Genomic DNA, 19,164 nt, shown 5'->3' with positions numbered 1-19,164 from the left:
CCAGCCACCAGGGGCACCCTCCACCAGGCCCCCACTCATGTCTCCCACCACCCCCACCCCCCAGCCACCAGGGGCACCCTCCACCAGGCCCCCACCCATGTCTCCCACCACCCCCACCCCCCAGCAGTGCAGGGGCAGCCTCCACCAGGCCCCCACTCATGTCTCCCACCACCCCACCCCCCACCAACCAGGGGCACCCTCCACCAGGCCCCCACTCATGTCTCCCACCACCCCCACCCCCCAGCAGTGCAGGGGCAGCCTCCACCAGGCCCCCACTCATGTCTCCCACCACCCCCACCCCCCAGCAGTGCAGGGGCACCCTCCACCAGGCCCCCACTCATGTCTCCCACCACCCCCACCCCCCACCATCCAGGGGGGCACCCTCCACCAGGCCTCCACTCATGTCTCCCAACACCCCCACCCCCCAGCCACCAGGGGCACCCTCCACCAGGCCCCCACTCATGTCTCCCACCACCCCCACCCCCCAGCAGTGCAGGGGCACCCTCCACCAGGCCCCCACTCATGTCTCCCACCACCCCCACCCCCCACCATCCAGGGGCACCCTCCACCAGGCCCCCACTCATGTCTCCCACCACCCCCACCCCCCAGCAGTGCAGGGGCACCCTCCACCAGGCCCCCACTCATGTCTCCCACCACCCCCACCCCCCAGCAGTGCAGGGGCAGCCTCCACCAGGCCCCCACTCATGTCTCCCACCACCCCCACCCCCCAGCCACCAGGGGCAGCCTCCACCAGGCCCCCACTCATGTCTCCCACCACCCCCACCCCCAGCCACCAGGGGCACCCTCCACCAGGCCCCTACTCATGTCTCCCACCACCCCCACCCCCCAGCAGTGCAGGGGCACCCTCCACCAGGCCCCCACTCATGTCTCCCACCACCCCCACCCCCCACCATCCAGGGGCACCCTCCACCAGGCCCCCACTCATGTCTCCCACCACCCCCACCCCCCAGCAGTGCAGGGGCACCCTCCACCAGGCCCCCACTCATGTCTCCCACCACCCCCACCCCCCAGCAGTGCAGGGGCAGCCTCCACCAGGCCCCCACTCATGTCTCCCACCACCCCCACCCCCCAGCAGTGCAGGGGCAGCCTCCACCAGGCCCCCACTCATGTCTCCCACCACCCCCACCCCCCAGCAGTGCAGGGGCAGCCTCCACCAGGCCCCCACTCATGTCTCCCACCACCCCCACCCCCCAGCAGTGCAGGGGCAGCCTCCACCAGGCCCCCACTCATGTCTCCCACCACCCCCACCCCCCAGCCACCAGGGGCAGCCTCCACCAGGCCCCCACTCATGTCTCCCACCACCCCCACCCCCCAGCCACCAGGGGCAGCCTCCACCAGGCCCCCACTCATGTCTCCCACCACCCCCACCCCCCAGCCACCAGGGGCAGCCTCCACCAGGCCCCCACTCATGTCTCCCACCACCCCCACCCCCCAGCCACCAGGGGCACCCTCCACCAGGTCCTCACAATCCCCAATCATGTGTGTTATGGTCAGCCTCCACAGCCAAAAAGCCCTACCAAGTAACCCATTCACCCACATGGAAATGGAAATTACATGTCACACCCCCAATGTTCATGAAGCTAATGAACCCATGTCCGTCACACACAATGGTTGCAATTGAATGGGAAAACACCCAACATGACATGCATGAAACCAATGAGATGATACCACACAGTGAAGTATGAAAACAAAATTGTATTGAAAAAAAGAAAGAATGCTAAAGAAATGAAACAAACTACAATGGGAATGAAAAAAAATAAGCTGCATGTCCGTATAAAAAAAAAAAACAGCAAATCATAATCCAAAAAAATGTCGTCCAAAGTCAAATGTAAAAAAATATCTATCCAATTAAGAACTATGTAAAAAACTTCAAAGGGTCCATGAGCCCAACTGAACAAAGGAAACCTAAAAAAAAACCTAACTAAAAAGCAACTATATACAAAAAGTGGAGCAGTGTCCGTCGACTCCAAATCATAAGAACAAACAAAGGAAACCTAAAACTAAAGAACTATATACAAAGGCGGCGGGCAAGTCCAGCGGCTCACTCCGTGGTGTTCCGGGCTAGGGCATCATCGAACTCCTGTTCGATGTCCCAGAGGCGGTCCAGTTCCATGGCCCCGAGGGTCCGCAGGGACGACGCCGTGTCCTCCTCCAACCCCCTGCGGATTGCCTCGAGGCACTCGGCCCGCCTCAGGGCCCTCCGCATGGAGTTCTCCGCCCTGACCATTGTGAGCCGCGCCTTTTCCGCCCGCCGCCGCTCCGCACCTATGGCGTGGCCCAACCGCTGCCACACGGAAGACACTCTCTGTCCTGGGTCCTCCTGCCCTCCGACCGATGCCTGCCCCTCCGATGTCAAAGGCCCCGAGCCTTCATGGCTCCCACCATGTTGCTGCTGCTGCTCTGCCTCTGCCCGTGCACTGCCTCCTGCTGCCTGCACATCCTCCGCCGGCTGGGGTGCAGTTGTTGATGTGGCCACCCCTGCTGGACGTCCGACTCCCGACTGTGGCAGGGATGCCTCCTCCACCAGCCTGGCCGCACTGTCAGAGGCAGCTCCACAGGGCACCCAGGTGACTGATGGGTGGGAAGATGGCACAGAGGACGACTGGCGCGTAGGGGGTCCAGTTGAGGAGGGGGTCGGAGCAAGCCCCATCAGACGGAGGAATCCGGTCTGGGTGACCTGTCCCAGCAGGCTGACGTGGTCAACGAGCCATTCGAGATGACGTGTAGTCTCTCCATGAAAAGACTGCAGGTCACCTCGCATGGCCCGTTGACGCAACGCCACACCAACCAGGACAGGCTCAACCCGGACCTGGATAGCCACGTCCGCAGGCAGAGGAAGGCCAGTTGACGTCAGCTCATCCCCTGCGTGAAAACGGGTCTGGACGTAGGCATCCCTGCTGGTGTAAGATGATGCAGGGACAGGATCGGGGACAGGATTGCACACAGGCACCTCCGCGGCGGCCTGTGCTGCCTCCTGTCCCTGGTCCTGGACTGCACCACTAGCACCAGTGGGATCCCCACCTCCAGACCCCGTCTCTGGTGCTTGCATGGCCTCCTCCTCCACCAAACCCCCCACCAACCTGGATGACTCCGTGCCATCTTCCCCTGTTGGGCCCTGTGGGGTCCCAGCTGCCCCTTCTGCTGCCGAGGAGTCCAACTCCAACCTCCGCCTCTTGGACCTCCCCCCGGCAGCTGCGGCCTGGGACGCGGCACCGGACTCCGCGAGATGACAACACGGGAGGGGAGCCGGGCCTTGCGTCTCCGGCTGGCGGTCGGATCCCCGCCGCTGTGCTCCACAGCACCTTCTCCGCCCTCTTCATCAGTTGACGCTGCAGACAGGGAGAAACAAAACACAGGCATCAGGGCACTGTACAATGGACACATACACGCATGACAGTTGCACATGAGTGGCATTGGCAAACCTCAGACATGTCATCACAATCCCCAACACACATGTCATTGCAACTCGCACACATGAGCCATACCACAGCCATATCGCAACTGCCACCACCATCCCTACACATACAACAGCATCAGCAGCCAAAGGGGAGCCAGACATCACATGCAACACAGGAAGTGCACCACACATGTACACACACCACCACACTTGCATGCATGTGTACACCTCTGCCAAGTGTCGCAGTGTTCAGATGGGCATCCATGTCACATCTGCCGATCAGGCTTCCACATGCCGCTGTCACATGCATCCATGTTGCATCACTGTTGCACCCTTGTCAAATACACACACATGTACACAGTGCTGATACATGCAGCTGAAAACAACATGCATGATTGACATCACGGACATGTCTACTTACATACACATTCATCCAAACATGTGTGCACACACAACTGCATTTGGCATGCAAGCCTACACACACAAGCACCATCCATGTCTCACACATTCCAGCCCTCGCATGTGTCAGCCCCACGGCCCTGTACACCCCCACCCATACTCGACCCCATACAAACAGATGTGCAACCTGCACACTACCGAATAATCACCACACGCACTGCTCACAATCAGGATGCATGTACACTCACCGCTCGACTCCAGACGGGTCTGCTTCTCCAGGACCTGGACGTGGAGCGCTGGGGATATGCGTTCCAGGACCCTCATCTGTTCTTCCGACAAGTGGCCCCGGCGCCCCTTGGCATCTGCTGCCTTCAAGAGGCGCCGGGCCTTGTTCAGGGTCCTGGACCTGAAGTCCTCCCAGCGCTTCCTGACATGTTGTAAGTCGCGGACTGCCACCCCCTCCGCGTTGATGGCAGTCACGATGTCAGTCCAGATCCGAGTCCGTCCTTCCTTGTCGGCGCGGGAACTTCCGAAGAGGGCATCATACTGCCCCAGGACTTGCTCCACCAGGACACCAACTTCGGTGGCACTGAAGCTGGTGCCCCTCTGCCTCTCTGGCCGGGGGTTGTCAGTGGTCACAGATGGTGTTTGCCCCGACATGACAACCCCAGAGGCAGGAGTGGGTGGGCAACTGGGTCCTGGGGCTGGGCTGTGGAGCGATGGAATACCAGTCGGGCGTCTTCGGTTCCAGCAGGGGTGGTCACAGCAACAGCACCCCTGGCCGATGTGCAGGCAGCAAATGGCAGTGCACGTGGGCAGCAGGCAGTCAGGCAGCAGCAGATGGCAGGTGGGAGCGTGCTCGGGGCTCTGGGGGGTGGGGGTGGTGGGAGACATGAGTGGGGGCCTGGTGGAGGGTGCCCCTGCACTGCTGGGGGGTGGGGGTGGTGGGAGACATGAGTGGGGGCCTGGTGGAGGGTGCCCCTGGATGGTGGGGGGTGGGGGTGGTGGGAGACATGAGTGGGGGCCTGGTGGAGGGTGCCCCTGCACTGCTGGGGGGTGGGGGTGGTGGGAGACATGAGTAGGGGCCTGGTGGAGGGTGCCCCTGGTGGCTGGGGGTGGGGGTGGTGGGAGACATGAGTGGGGGCCTGGTGGAGGCTGCCCCTGGTGGCTGGGGGGTGGGGGTGGTGGGAGACATGAGTGGGGGCCTGGTGGAGGCTGCCCCTGGTGGCTGGGGGGTGGGGGTGGTGGGAGACATGAGTGGGGGCCTGGTGGAGGCTGCCCCTGGTGGCTGGGGGGTGGGGGTGGTGGGAGGCATGAGTGGGGGCCTGGTGGAGGGTGCCCCTGCACTGCTGGGGGGTGGGGGTGGTGGGAGACATGAGTGGGGGCCTGGTGGAGGCTGCCCCTGCACTGCTGGGGGGTGGGGGTGGTGGGAGACATGAGTGGGGGCCTGGTGGAGGGTGCCCCTGGTGGCTGGGTGGTGGGGGTGGTGGGAGACATGAGTGGGGGCCTGGTGGGGGCTGCCCATGGTGGCTGGGGGGTGGGGGTGGTGGTAGACATGAGTGGGGGCCTGGTGGAGGCTGCCCCTGCACTGCTGGGGGGTGGGGGTGGTGGGAGACATGAGTGGGGGCCTGGTGGAGGGTGCCCCTGGATGCTGGGGGGTGGGGGTGCAGGGGGACATGAGTGGGGGCCTGGTGGTGCTGCCCCTGCACTGCTGGGGGGTGGGGGTGGTGGGAGACATGATTGGGGGCCTGGTGGAGGGTGCCCCTGGTGGCTGGGGGGTGGGGGTGGTGGGAGACATGAGTGGGGGCCTGGTGGAGGCTGCCCCTGGTGGCTGGGGGGTGGGGGTGGTGGGAGACATGAGTGGGGGCCTGGTGGAGGCTGCCCCTGGTGGCTGGGGCGTGGGGTTGGTGGGAGACATGAGTGGGGGCCTGGTGGAGGCTGCCCCTGGTGGCTGGGGGGTGGGGGTGGTGGGAGACATGAGTGGGGGCCTGGTGGAGGCTGCCCCTGCACTGCTGGGGGGCGGGGGTGATAGGGGACATGAGTGGGGGCCTGGTGGGGGCTGGCCATGGTGGCTGGGGGGTGGGGGTGGTGGGAGATATGCATTGTTGATCAGTAGTGCAAGGTGACATGTGGGTTGGCTGGGGGGCATGCCCATGGTGGATGGGCTGCCTGCGGGACATGAGCAGGGGTGCAGGGTAGTCCACCGTGGTGTGGGCTGCCTGCAGGGGCCGTGGAGGTTGTGGAGCGTACACCTGGGAGGACCCACACGGCCAATTCACGTGTAGTACTCCCCAGAACCCCTGAAATACACATACCCTGCTGAAATCACGTGTGGAACTTCCCGCGCACCCCTGAAATACACGTACCCTGCTGAAATCGCGTGTGGAACTTCCCGCGCACCCCTGAAATACACGTACCCTGCTCAAATCGCGTGTGGTACTTCCCGCGCACCCCTGAAATACACGTACCCTGCTGAAATCGCATGTGGAACTTCCCGCGCACCCCTGAAATACACGTACCCTGCTCGCACTGGGCCAATCGCGTGTGGAACTTCCCGCGCACCCCTGAAATACACGTACCCTGCCGAAATCGCGTGTGAGACTTCCCGCGCACCCTGGTATACACGCACACGTAATTTTTTGTCAGCGGGTGTCCGTGTTTGTGGGTACCCCTTTGCACGTCATTTGTCCTGGAGGGCCACAGTATAGGACATTCATCATGGCTGTATATAGGTGCTATTTGTTGGCGCACCTTTTGGCGCACATTTCTTCCAGGCGCAGAGACGCTACCGCCTGCTTTCTTGTGGCGGTCGTGTTTGTGCCTGTGCGCTGGTTTGAGCGTGCGCTTTTTTGCCCTATTCTATTCCATGAATACGTGTTGTAGTCGAGCGTGTGGGCGTTCCGTGCACTTGTACCCTGTACTTCCCCCGTGACGCCCACGTTTTGGCAAGTTGTTCCCCATTCCGAGTGTTACGCCCCGTGTTCCGCCTACTTTTGTTGCGTGCGCCGCGCTATGTGCGATTTTCACTGTGGCCTGTGCGATTTTCGCTGTGACCTGGCGCACGCTGTTAGATGGCCTGTGCGCCAACGTGCGCCGCGCACTTTTTTATCGCACATCCGATGGTTTTCTCGCGCACGGCCTTCCATGAATCGATGTGCGCTGCTTTTCGTGCGATTTTCGCACTTGCACTGCGATTTTCGCTATTCCACTGCGATTCGCACGTTTTTGCCCACTTGCGCCGCGCTAATTATTCCATGAATCGGCCTGTATATAGGTTGTAATCATTTTTCCGATTAGGTTTGATTTCATGAATTGTTCTTTTTTTCTTTTTCTTTCTTCTTTTTTTCCCTTTCTTTTTTCTCTTCTCCTAATTTTTCTTTATTTTCCTCTTTCTTTTTGATTTTCTTTTGACTTATTTATATTCTTTTATGGTAATATATGGAATTGTTGATTGATTGTTTGTATGGTTGTAAAAGGTTAAATTAACCAAATACAATTTAAAAAAAATAAATCCATTACACTGGCCCACTCTGGCTCACACAAATGGCCGGGCCTTTGGAGGTTGCCCTATTGACAGACAAGCTCGTGTTGTTACAGCGGGACAGTAACAGGCCCCTCCCTCCCTTGTAACTATTGTCTGGAGCTGTACATTATTGCTTTTACTGATGCCATCAACCGCCTGTTAATTCTTATGCTATAGGTTAGGTATAATCCCACAATATGGTTAGCAGAAAATGTTTAACTGGGCGTAATGAGCTGTGACAGGAAGATAATGGTGTAATTAATTTGAGCACAACACGTCTAAATGCAGCACTTAACAGGCCGGTCGCCTCGCCTCCCTGTTAAGTGCCCCTGACATGAAAGCGTGCGAGCCCAGCCACCGTCCACGAAGCAGCCAGCTTTTGGTACTTTCTTTCATTCAGAAAAGAAAGTTTGAATGTGACTTTTGGTCGATTCCGGCGATCAGGTTAACAACGGGAAATGGATTTTGGTGACCAGGAGCATGGTCTGCAAATTACTTGCACATTTCCCCCAGGGTTCCATTAAAAAGCCTTTTGAACTGCAAAAATTGCGCGGCTAGAATTTAGCATCAGTTTCGCCTTTTTCTAACGTGTATTGATCGGGCAATGGCGCCAATCAATGTGGCCCATTTCTTTACATCGAAACCATTTCACTAATGGTAGAATGAACACTGGATTAATTGAGCAGCCGTGGCACTGCCTTCAATATTACTATAATTGCACACTAAGTTCCAGGATCAAAAAGATGGATTTTGTACCAGGAATGTTCACGAGACTGAAGGTCACCGTCAGAAAATAAAGCGGACTTCAAACGGGTGTATACCTCAGAGGAAAAGAAAACCGCAAAGACTGCAGGGAAAATAAACCCATTCACACTGATCACAATATGCACACACCGAACACTGACAGATCAAAATGGCTGCACATGAACACTTGCGAACTTGAACATGGATGAACTCAAATGAGATTCACTCAAACGTGGGTCCCTTCACCAACACACATGCACAAACCTGCGGATTGCCTGCCAAGTAACCAACATATAACAAATATTGGCAATGCCAACAGTTTTGGCTTTTGTGTAGGCATGTGAACGGCATTTGCCAGGCACTGCTGTAGTGATATTAACTGGCCATCAATAGTAGCAGCTGGCAACTGATGCAGAGACCGGGACATACCATAGCAGTGTCTGGCAAATGCCTAATTCTTATACATGAGCCAAAACTGTTGGCTTTGCCAATACTTGTTTTAACAGGAATCCAGTGAAGGACATGCATAGTTCTCATAAATCGAGTGGCTGAGGGCAGGCCTGGTTAAAACATTTGTATTACACAAGTGGCTCATTTACAGCTCCAATTAAGTCATTAACTCTCATAAAACAGCTTTAAAAAACACTGGTGGGTACTTCAAGCACCAAGTTTGAAGGTAAAGCTAGCTCAAAGAGATCTCAGGAAGGCATGTGTGTTTTTTGGGGGAAGGGATTGGAAGTGGGTGGGAATGGCCATAGAGATTAGCATGGCCATGACAGTCAATGAATGGGAAAATAACCAAAGAACACCTACAAGCTTTGGGTCCTTCCTCATATGGAATTTCTCCCCAGCTCTCCTGTAATGCCAACGTTTCGGCTTATAGGTGGTGCACCTAAAAGCCAAAACTGAAAAGATCCCACAGAGATTTAACCTCCATACATTTAACGATTTACTAACCTAACAAATCACGGCACACCCAATATGTGTGAAGCCATATCATGTATGCCCACAGATCCACAAACACACAGAATTACACACGTTTTTGTCTTTACAATGTATCCTGATTGCACACCACACGGTCCATTTTTTGGAAGTAGATAGCAGCAGAAATTGTGCAGGACCTTTTGAGGAAATTATATTCATCATACTATCATTGGGTCTCATTAAGGGTTTCATGATGAATTGGCACTAAATACAGTGATTTACTGCTAAAGTCATTTACAATTACTGACACCTGGTATTGTGGAATTACCACATGATTACAAGTTGGTGGTATGGTGGCCTAAAGGGGTTTTTGGTGGATTTACCGCAAGCATTATTTCTGTGTGGTAAATCAGGCAATTATTGGCCTTAAGGTGGAGGATTTACCTCAGCATCATGCTAGAGATAAATCTTCCACTTGAATGCCAAACTCGGAATTCAGCAGGGTGGTAAATGTGGCAGTAATTCTGTTAGTGCCTAAGAAAGTGACGATAACGGAATTACTGCCATTTGTTTACCACACTGCCGAACTCGTAATCTGGCCTAATGTATTTATGTTAATGGGATCACAAAAAACGTATTGTGTATGAGAGGACCAGTGCACTGCTAGTATAACTTTTGTTGTTGAATAATTGTTTGTGTGCGATCATTCCATAAAACTTGTTTCCAATCAACAGTCTCCACTGTGCACAAGAAGAGATTTTTCCAAAGATAACTTGCAAAGTGTGTCAACCGGACACATTCATAGGGGTGAGCAGAGCCTATTACTAAGCACTGACCTGTAAAGGGCTCTGAGCCCTCAGTGGAATCCAGTTCTACAGGTTAACAGGAAGGAACAGGGCACCTTTGTGGAAGGTTTTCAATGAGCTCAAAATTCACCATCTCAATACCTAGGCAAACAAATTGGAGACTTTGTTGATTCAAATAGAACAATGTGCTCTTTTCCATTTAAACTACATAAACACACCACAAGAAACTTAAATTAAATTCAGGATCTCCGATGGAAACCAATGCCATGCAAAAATGATAATGCTCATTTGAACCCACAGCAATTTTCTAATAATTGTTGCGATGGGGGCCAGGTTTCCTCAACCTTACTCAGAAATGTATCGTAGGTTGGTTCAAGAGGGATCCTGTGCGGAGGGACAGAGGCCCTGATTCATGGAATATTTGCGCCGAAAAAGAAAACGGGATTTGTGCACCATTCTGCCCGCAAATCCCTGTTTAACAAATGGGGATTTGCGGGCAGAATGGCGCACAAATCCCATTTTGTTTCGGCGCAAACAACCCATGAATCAGGGACAAAATCTTTGCAATGGTGAGAATGTCCTGTTCTACGCAGGTCCATCAACAGCCGCCTCACCATCTTCAACTGACCAAGTGGCTTTATGTCTTAGTGGAGTTGAGAGCCACCACTAGTGGAGGCAATACCAGCTTTCAATCTATATTTCTTTAAAATTAAGAAGACCATATACTAAGCAAATTATCAAGCCATCCAATGCCCACAAACTCAGTAACTCCGTGCATGCCTCCGGTTAGTACCCCACAACATAAACAGAGAGAACGCCTTAAGGAGATGAATTACATTTCAAATGCAACAGCAATCAATTTTGATAATGAAAAGAAAAGTGCCAATCATAGATATCAGGATTGTTAGGATTGGGTAATTTCAAAGATGCCATCCCATGTGTTTGTAACGAGAAGAAGAACATTAAGCGTGACTCCATGCCTACACCAGGAATGTGCTGGCTCCCCTTTTTTATTGTGTATGCTGAGTTATTAAATGCAGTCTTGATACATGTTTTTTATGCACTGTGCTTTTAACATTTTCTTTTCTTTTTTCTAACAGCCCCATTCATGTGTCCATATTTTTGTTTGCTTAATTAACTTGGAGCTTTCTCCCCCATTTTGTTTTAATTGTCACTGGATGGTTTCTGGGGGTAGGGAGGAGGCCTTTTATTGACAATGCTAACTGAAGTTAGGGGCGATCGTCTTGGCATGTATGTTCCCACTTGCATTGAGATGTAGCATTTTATCAACCTATTTTCTTGAACTGTTCCTCACCAGTGCTCCCCATTTCCCTTTTTACTTCGGCCAGGCTGGCTTTACAGCCGTAGAGGTTAAGCTACAGGATCTTTCTCACGCGTTTATGAAAAAATACTTGATGCGATTTTGTGAAGAATTATTTCTTGAGCTACTGGAATTTGTGTATTATTTTTAGGGGCTGATTCATGGAATTATTTGCGCTGAAAAACAGAGATTTGTGCGCCATTCTGCCCACAAATCCCTGTTTAACAAATGGGGATTTGCAGGCAGAATGGCGCACAAATCCCCGTATTTCGGCGCAAATAGTTCCATGAATCAGCCTCAAAGTCTCTGTTTTCACTTGTACATGAGGATATGCAGGTTGCCTGGAACATTTTTTCAGATGTTTCACTGTGAACTATGGGTAATTTAATGTGTATTGTTGACACTTCTAAAGCTGCGGAACACCCCATTTCCTACGCGTGGGGTAGTTTCTGTGTTTTCTGCTCTCTTGCTGAGGTTGCAGCAAGCACCAGATTCATTAACTCGTTGATATCGAGTGCAGTATTCTACAAACTGGGATTTGGCTGGTGGTGTGTTTGTGTAACTTTTAATCACCATTAGACACGAGCTATACAGTAAAACCACTAAGTAGAATCTTCTAAGTATTTAAACGTTTCCTGCATCCATTAATTTGTGTCTAGGTAAAATGTAATGAAGACAGGGACCATCTACTCTTGCCCCGCTTAATGGTCGAGGGAGACATCTTTTTCACGCCGGCGGAGGGAATGTCACCCCCATGGTGGTTTTCATAGATCAATGTGTGGGTGGTTCTTAGAAGAATGTTTAAAAATCTCCTTGTCAATATGGGCCTTCTACCTGAAACTGAAAAGGAAATAGAAAGGGGCCCCCTAGTTGGCATCTGATATGTCTAGCTTGGTGAATTGCAGTTTGAATAGACTATACATTAAAAAAAGTGTGCTGATGGATCATAATATCAGCAACATTAAGAATACTCACCAAGCAGTTAATATTGCAAAGGGATCGAAATCTGAGCATTGTACGGACTGAAATGATTTGCTCTATCTATTCAAAGGAATTTAAGTTCCTTTAGTATTTTTATGATCTCGATAGTTAGATCCCTTTCATGGCCAGATATTAAACGTTCCCAGAATGATTCTGTATACAACCATTCTCTGCGATCCACAAATCGTCTTAAGCATGTTTCACAGAGATCTCTTGTACCTTTACATTTCATGATAATATGATGTAAGGATTGCTTAATCACACCGCCACATAGATTACATTCGATTCCACCATGAGGATGCAAGCGTATCATTTCTGCTACTTTTGCAAGATTGAGTCTAATTCTTGGAAAGTGTATTCTTATTTCAGGATCTGGAAACCAGGTTACATATTTGGGAAGATAGTGTTTTGGTTTATCAAATTAAGAAAGAGATTTAAAGATTTTATAATTTCTCATCTGGGTTATGGTACTTTTCCAACCTGTGTGAGAAAGTGCTTGTTTTACACCTATAGGATTATCTCGTAGATCTATTAGAGACCGATCACAACTTTCCAACAGATATAATACATACTTTTCTAGGTCATTTAAGAGCACATTTCGTTCACTGTTCAGTTCTTTTAAATCCCATTGACGCGCACTGCGTATTCATGGATTTCCCAAGCCATTTATAGCCATGGCGCAGCGAACATCCAGCAGCGCCAGTTACGCCCCTAATACCGGTGTGAACGGGGTACACGTATTCCTTGGGGTGCGCAAGGAGTTTTACACGAAATTTGGCTGGCATGATCGGGGTACGCGCACCCCACGGAATACACGTACCCTGCTCGCGCCAGCCAAATCGCGTGTAATACACCTTGCGCACCCCTCGGAATACGTGTACCCCGCTCGCACCATCCAAATCATGTGAAAAAGGCCACGCATGCTCGGATCACCCAAAAACGCATCCTGCAAGCAGCCCACGCCACAATGGACCCCCCCAACACCTGTGTACATGCCAGCAAGCAGCCCACACCACAACGGACCCCCCCAACACCCATGCACATGCCAGCAGGCAGCCCACACCACAAGGGACACCCCCAACCACCCATGCACATGCCAGCTGGCAGCCCACACCACAACGGACCCCCCCAACCACCCGTGCACATGCCAGCAGGCAGCCCACACAACAACAGACCCCCCCCAACCACCTGTGCACATGCCAGCAGGCAGCCCACTCCACAAAGGGCCCCTCAACCAGCCATGCACATGCCATCAGGCAGCCCACACCACAACGGACCCCCCAACACCTGTGCACATGCCAGCAGGCAGCCCACAATGAACACCCCAACACCTGTGACCATGGCAGCAGGCAGCCCACACCACAACGGACCCCCCAACCACCTGTGTACATGCCAGCAATTAGCCCACGCCACAACGGACACCCCCAACCACCCATGCACATGCCAGCAGGCAGCCCACACCCCAACGGACCCCCCAACCACCCATGCCAGCAGGCAGCCCACACCACAACAGACCCCCCCAACCACCAGTGCACATGCCAGCAGGCAGCCCACACCACAACGAATCCCCCAACCACCCATGCACATGCCAGCAGGCAGCCCACACCACTACATACACCCCCAACCAGCCATGCACATGCCAGCAGGCAGCCCACACCAAAACGGACACCACCAACACCTGTGCACATGCCAGCTGGCAGCCCACACCACAGTGGACACCCCCAACACCCATGACCATGGCAGCAGGCAGCCCACACAACAACAGACCGCCCCCAACAACCTGTGCACATGCCAGCAGGCAGCCCACACCACAACGGGCCCCCCCAACTACCCGTGCACATGCCAGCAGGCAGCCCACATCCAACGGACCCCCCAACACCTGTGCACATGCCAGCAGGCAGCCCACACCACAACGGACCCCCTCAACCAACCGTGACCATGGCGAAGGCATACCTCGAATCATGCCCCCCTCCACCAGCAACGGCAACCTGCCAGCAGGCCCCGACTCATGTCCCCCATCAAGCCCATAGTCATTACATAAAACCATGTATCAAATATCCCCCAAAATGGCTCCACCCGCTGCCCCCCCATGCTACTCCATAGCCATCCATTGCCCCCACCTCACAGTACTGGCCCCATGGCATGCCATACCAAGAAGCACACATGCATGTATGCATATAAATGCACAACATAGCCACACAGCACTGACACATGCCTGAGCCAGTGGCGAATGACACATGCAACAAACAAATGTGAGCACAAAACACTGTGATTGGACCAAATGAAAATGTATTGTGAAATCAGAAATGACACCTTACAAAAATCAAAAATGCAAATAAAAATGCAATGAACTGAAACTAAATGAAATGGCAAATCCAAATGAAGTAGAAAATCAAAACTATCCAGTGAAATTATGAAAATGCACTTCCACTAAATAAATGCAGTCAGTTCCAAATAGTAATAAAAAAAAGGAAACCCATTACTCCATGGGAAAGGAAAAATTAAAAAAACAATCCACACAAGTCCAACTATGTACAAAAAATGTCAAAGGGTCCATGATCCCAAACTGCAGACCTGTCCAAAAAACTACCTACAAAAAAAACGATATAAAAAAGAGAGGAGCAATGTCCATGTCCTCCAAAAAAAAAAAAAAAATAGAAAGGAAACAACACTAAGGAACTATTTACAGTGGCGGTGGGCTAGTCCTATAGCTCACTTCTTGCTGTTAATGTCTTGTCCTCGAGGGCTCGCAGGGAGGTTGCCATGGTCTCCACCAACTCCCTGCGAGTCTCCTCAAGGAACGCTGCCCGCCTCAATGCCCGGTGCATGGAGCTGTGCCCTCTCCACCCGCCACCACTCTGCATCTATCTGCTGGCCCAACCGCTACCACACGGTAGACACACGTAGTCCAGGGTCCTCCTGCCCATCGGCCGATGTCTGCTCCCGTGATGTAGATGGCCCTGATGCCTGATGCATCCCACCTCGAGCCTGCCGCCGCCTTAATGCCAACTGCCTCTGGAACCACGATGGCCTCCGGGGTGATGGAATCCCCTGGTGCTGCCGTGCACGTGCCCTGCTCGGAGGTGCCTGTACATCCTCCATTGGCAGGGGTCCAGTTGTTGGGGCGACCACCTCTGCTGGTCCTCCGACTCCCGACTGTGGCAGGGATGTGTTCTCCACTAGCCTGGCCGCAGTGGATGGGGCAAGTCCACAGGGTGCCCAGGTGAGACATGGGGGGAAGACGGCATGGACGACGACAGGCGCATAGGGTGTGCAGATCAGGAGGGGGTCGCAAGAGCGTCCAGCACACAGAGGAACCCTGTGCCAATGACCTGTCCTAGTAAGTCAATGCAGCCACACAGGTGTCCAAAATTATGTGCGTTGTCCTGCCTGGAACCACGCACATCATCCCAAATCACCCGTGTGCGCAACACGACACCGACTAGGACAGGCTCAACCCTGTCACGGATTGCCTCGTCCGCAGGTAGAGGAAGGTCAGTTGATGTAGACACATCCCCTACGTGCGAACAGGCCTGGACAGAGGCATCCCTGCTGGTGCAGGATGATGCAGTCACAGAATCAGGGACAGGATTACACACAGGCACCTGCATGGTGACCTGTGCTGCCTCCGGACCCTGCCCCTGGACTGCACCACTTACACCGGTCAAATCACCCTCTCCAGGCCCCATGTATGGGTCTGATACAGCCTCCTCTTCAACCACACCCCCCACCAACTGAGATGACTCTGTGCCGTCTTCCGTAGTATGCCCCTGTGGGGGCTCACCTGCCCCTTCATCTGCCGAGGAGTCCACATTCAACCTTGGCCTCTTGACCTCCCCTCGGCAGCTGCGGCCATGGACACAGCACCTGTCCCCTCACTCCCGGAAGATAATATTACCTGGGAGGGGGGCAGGGCCTTGCATCTCGGCTCGCAGTGGAATCCCTGCTGCTGGGCTCCACAGCGCCGCCTCCTCCGCCCTCTTCATCAGTCGACGCTGCAGACAGGGAGAGACAGAACACAGGCATCAGGACACTTTACAATGATTTGCTAGACACATGACTATAGCACATGAGTGGCAGTGTCAAACATCACAGACGGCATCAAACTCCCCATCACTCAGGTCAATTGAACCCACACACATGCACAAACAAAAAGGGAACATGCAACAGGCATCTGCATCCATTCACATGGAACTGCATGAACATCCTAAGGGTGGCATGACGTCACAAGCATCATGGAGCATGCCATTCACATGCACACACGCCACCAGACATGCATCTGTCCATCTCTACCTCCTGTCACAGTGTAATCATCGTCCACTATGTCACATCTGCCAATCGGGTACCTACATGTCTGTGTCACACGCATCCATGGCGTCTCACAGTCACACACACACACACCAAACAGACACATGTACACCGTGCACGTACATGAAGGTGGGACGAGCATCCATGTATCACACCCCAAACATGGCTGAGTCCACACACAGGCATGCAAACATATGTGCATCTTCACATGCAGTTGTGCATCATGCATCGGAACACAAACACCATTGATGTGCATCACACATGACTGGACTCACATGCAGCACGGTTATGTCCCTGCACATACACATCCATACATGGGCCATGTCAGACATATGTCCAAGCTGCACACTCCTGCCACACCTCAACATGCACTGTGTCGAATAAGAACCCATGGACACTTACCGCTCGACTCCAGACGGGTCTGCTTCTCGAGGACCTGGAGGTTAAGCTCTGGGCGAATGCGCACCAGGACCCTCATCTGGTCGGTGGTAATCAGGACCCAGCGCCCCACTGCAGCTGCTGTGTCCAAAAGGCACCAGGTCTTCCTCAGGGTCCTGGACTTGAAGTCCTCCCAGAACTTATGGACGTGTTTGAAGTCGCGGGATGCCACCCCCTCCGCATTAATGGTACCCACAATGTCCAACCAGATCCTCTCCCGTTCATCCTTGTCAGCGCGTGCTTGTCCGAAGAGGGCAATATAATGCCCCAGGACTTGGTCCACCAGGATGCCAACTCCTTTTACAGTGAAGCTGGCAGCCCTCTGCCTCCCTGCCTGGGGATCGCCACTGGTCCCAAATGGTGTTTGGCCCGACATGGCAACCCTCGAGGCAAGTGTGGATGGGCAACTGGGTCCTGGGTCTGGGCTGTGAAGCGATAGAACACCAGTCAGGAGACTTCTGCTCCAGCAGGGGAGGTCACAGCAACTGGACCCCTGGTGATGGCTGATGTGCAGGCAGAAAATAGCAGGGCTTGTTGGCAGCAGGCAGGAATGCAGGCAGGCAGCAGCAGATGGCTCGTAGAAGGCTCCTTAGGGACCTGCGGGCGTTTCCCTCGGCACGGGTTAAAGGTGAGCGCGGGCAACAATTCGCTGTACGTGCTTTTCGTGGAGACCGACGCATGTGTTTACTCTTCTTGTGGTTTCACACGCGATTCATTCACAGCGGATAGAGTTCATACTTCTTTTGGCGGGGGTGTTGCCTACGCGCACACGCGTGTGTGTTTTACTTTTCCACGGAAGTGAGTCACGCAAGCTATTTTTCCCACTGCGGGTGCCCCTGTGTATTGTGTACCCATTTTCGAGGTCATAGTAGCCCGCATGTTCTACGCGTATGCGTGTTTTGTGTCCCTGGGTGCCACAGCATACTGCAGGAGGTTTAATCCACGCACGTGGGCTACCGGGGGTTGCGTGCACATTTGTAATTTTTGGGGTGCCTGAGCATTGCGTGACCCATCATTTATCACGAGGGGTCACAAACAGCCTTGCAGGAGTGCAGGGGTACGTCTAACATCACGTACCCTGCCTCCTATAGCCCAATTGCCCAGGACAATTGTTGAGTGAACCTCCCATTGGCAATATACCATCTGTGCCATGGTTGGGAGGCCACTAAAGGTACAGGGCGGCAAAGTGGGCGTCCTCCCAGTGTTGTGCATGGTTGTGGACGTGGCCGGGCTGACCAGGGGGTACAGGGAGTCCAAGGTGGCCGCAGAGGGGGAAGAGGGAGGGGTGCACCACTGGGGCAGGATGTCCAGCCACGTGTTGGTGCAGCGATGACACCCCCCCTGTGGATCCGGGAGATGAAGCTGTTGCATCCGACCCAGGCGCCCACATGACCCGACAGTCAGTAACATCTGCTGTCATGGGCCCCCCGGTTGTGGTAGCTGCATGTGCAGCTGTGGTGACCACCACCCAGGCTCAGGGTCGGCCAGCGCATGATGCCTTGGAACCGGAGGACTCCCAGACAGAGTTCCAGGTGGCCAGGAAGCACAGGTCATGTGTGTCCAGGGTTGCCGTGACCGAGGCACACGTATCTAGGGCAGTGGTGACATCTGCTGCCCCAAGCAGCCAGGTGGTGGTAACTGCATGGGCAGATACAGCCAACACCACCCCGGCTGTGAGTCTGCCAGCCGGGACTGTGTCGGTCACAGACCTCGGCACTGCGGCAGATGTGGCACTGGGTCCTGGCAACAGCACCCAGCAGCCACTGACTCAAGCCAGGCCTTCCGTCCTGGTTCCACCAACCACTCCCTTGGTCCAGTCCACCAGCGCCACTGCCCCTACTGATCAAAGACACATTGGACACTCAGGGTCCGTACCACTGCTCAAGAGGAGGAAGCGTGCTCCTGCGCAAGAGGCTGGGACACCAGACACAGCTCCGGCCTCCAGCGCGTCGAGGAAGAAGCCTTTCAACAAGCAGGAACTGGACTTCCTTGTGGGCTACATGTCGGCACGCAAATGCGATATACTGGTGGGCCCACAGTGCCATACTACGCCTACCCAGCATTGGGTCCACTGACAACATATTGCTGATGGCGTGAATGCCATGGGATTCCAGGTGCGCACAGCTCAAGACTGCTACAAGCGTTGTAATGACCTCCGACGCTGTGCAAATCAAAAGCATGCCTCCAATTATGCCATGATTCAGGTGACTGGCAGTGAGCCAGCACCAGAGGAGGATGCACTCACTCCACACGAGGAGATCGCTGCAGAGTTCATCGAGGCAGAACTAATCCGTGGAGTGGG

At 53.9% G+C, this 19,164-nt stretch overlaps 1 long non-coding RNA gene across 1 annotated transcript in view; it reads right to left on the bottom strand.

Annotated features, from left to right (window-relative positions):
* The window catches only part of LOC138527866 (uncharacterized), a 97,921-nt gene that overhangs the window by 21,759 nt on the left and 56,998 nt on the right, over positions 1-19,164 (bottom strand). Inside the window, exon 2 of the long non-coding RNA XR_011284073.1 lies at positions 9,845-9,955. This is a non-coding gene — a long non-coding RNA (uncharacterized lncRNA). The remainder of the gene's footprint in view (positions 1-9,844; positions 9,956-19,164) is intronic.

Source organism: Ambystoma mexicanum, chromosome 7q, assembly GCF_040938575.1.
Source record: "Ambystoma mexicanum isolate Mex_15411 chromosome 7q, UKY_AmexF1_1, whole genome shotgun sequence".
Classification (NCBI taxonomy): Eukaryota; Metazoa; Chordata; class Amphibia; order Caudata; family Ambystomatidae; genus Ambystoma; species Ambystoma mexicanum.
Note: the sequence above shows the minus strand (reverse complement) of the source record. Positions and strands in the feature narration are given on the sequence as shown.